Source organism: Dioscorea cayenensis, chromosome 20 (assembly GCF_009730915.1).
Source record: "Dioscorea cayenensis subsp. rotundata cultivar TDr96_F1 chromosome 20, TDr96_F1_v2_PseudoChromosome.rev07_lg8_w22 25.fasta, whole genome shotgun sequence".
In the NCBI taxonomy this organism is placed as follows: domain Eukaryota; kingdom Viridiplantae; phylum Streptophyta; class Magnoliopsida; order Dioscoreales; family Dioscoreaceae; genus Dioscorea; species Dioscorea cayenensis.
In genome coordinates this window covers 27,886,771-27,889,122 of record NC_052490.1, presented here as the reverse complement: position 1 = coordinate 27,889,122, position 2,352 = coordinate 27,886,771, and positions in this window count along the sequence as shown.

The window sequence follows — 2,352 nt, the reverse complement described above, 5'->3', positions numbered from 1 at the left end:
GCAAGATTTGAGGACTAAACTTAGGTGAATTGAAGATCAAATTTGGAGAATCTTTGAAGACCAAACTTGGAAGGTTGAAGACTAATTTTGGCAAGTTTCATGAAGATGCACAAGGACGTGCGCCCCTTGTGAGGGGACTGTGTGATGAGAAACTACGGAGGTAGGCTAGTTGCCGGCAGTCGAGATCTGGATATTTGGCTGTATCAACTCGGACTAAGCATGACCGGGAGGTTGATGGGTCTTGAGGTCATCTGCAACGTAACTAGAACTCAGTCAAGTCAGCAGTCAGGCCCATGTTGCACCTTATGTTACAACAGGAGTTGCAACAGCTAGTTTCGGAAGGTTTTTAAATTAGTAGCCGTGGAGATTCTAAAAGAGGTATGCGCTATATTTGGGACGTTGAGGCGTCTATATAAACTACCTTACTCGTAGATTGTAAGTGTGACTCATGGGGGAGAGTGTGTGAGCACTAGACAATCTAGAGAGGGTAGTGATCTTTATTGTTTTGAGAGTGTGAGTGACAAGTGTTTGTACTCATGTATTTTTACCTCTTTTAGTGGATTGTTATCTCCGGGCTTGGCACCCCAAACGTAGGCGAGTGGACGCCGAACTGGGTTACCAACGTCGTGTGTCTTTTTCTTTGTTGGTTTGTGTGAGATTTCTATGAGCGTTTGAGTGTTTCCTAAAACCCATAAACCACACCGGAGGAACTAACAGATGTGAACATTAAAATAATTGATATTTATTGATGTTCATTGATGTTCATTAGGTTTCTTGTGTTTCTCATTTTTTTTATACTATTAAATCATTGTAAATAGAAGTTATGTATAATATTGCTATAGAATTAACCAAGAATATAATATTTAGATTTCCTAACTCAAGAAAGTCAAAAGAAAAGTGAAGTGCAAAATAAATACAACATCTAATACTATAGTAATAGATTTTAATGCAGTTCACTCCACACCAATTTTTTTTTATATATTTCGCAAAACTCATGATTTCTCAAACCAAATAGAACTAGAAACACAAATCCTACGTATCTACCATTTGCAAAACTTAATTAAAATATGAATAAATGTAGATTTTCAAACACAATAATATACGGAAATTTCAATTAATGTTAAAACTTAGTAAATTAAAGGGTGCAATCTAAAGTAGTATTTAAATAACTATATGCATAATAGATATGAGAAAATAAGTATTAATAAAAATGCAAACATATTTACAACCACATAATTACATGATTAAATAGTGTGCTTCTAGTAAGCACAATCTATTTCTTGAACCCTCTATATATCAACATGACAATATTTGATTTCATCAAGTTAACAATGACCAACATGACATTTTATATGCTTTTATATGATTTTGTTTATTTGAGATTATATTATACAATTTGATTTCATAAATCTTTTTAAAAGCTTTGATTATGTCATACATTTTTATAGGTATATTTTTTATTATAGTTGCTGAAACGGATGAATTTTTAGAAGAACATGCAATACTCTTGGCTGCTTATATTGTTGCTCTCCATCTCAGTAACCTACTTTTTGTCATTGGTTCAATGTTGAAATTCTACCGCTTAAGATTGAAAAATAGAAAAAAGAAAGTGAAGAATAAGTTATACTTATGAGAGACATCTAATTAGGCAAGTTAATTTTAGAAGAATGGTGTTTGATTCAGATTTGACATGTATGGAGAATATTAGGATGAATAGAGCAGCCTTTTACAAATTATGTGATATGCTTGAAAGCATTGGTAGGCTTGCCTCAACGAAAAATATGAACATTGAAGAAATGGTTACCTTGTTTCTCTACATCATTTCTCAACATGCTAAGAATAGAATTGTGAAAAGAGAATTTGTAAGGAGTGGAGATACAATAAGTAGGCAATTTGGTCTTGTCTTACTCTCTATGTTGAGGTTACATGAAGAACTATTTAAGAAGTCAGATCCTGTACCTCTGAATTCCACAGACTTTCGATGGAAATGGTTTAAGGTAAAAGAAATTTATATAAATGTCTCTAATGTAACATTTATTCGTTTAAACTAGTTGATATACTTATTAATGTGTTTTATGTTAAACTTCATAATTGTTTAGGTGCCTTAGATGGGACATACATTAAAGTCAATATCCCCGAAGCGGAAAAACCTAGATACAGGACAAGGAAATGAGAAATTGCCACTAATGTTCTTGATGTGTATTCACAAGATTTACAATTTATATACATATTGCTTGGTTGGGAAGGCTCTGCAATAGATTCTAGGGTATTGAGAAATGCAATTTCTAGGCCAAATGAATTAAAAGTTCCTCAAGGTAATAATATCAAATGTTCTTAAACTAGTAAAACTTT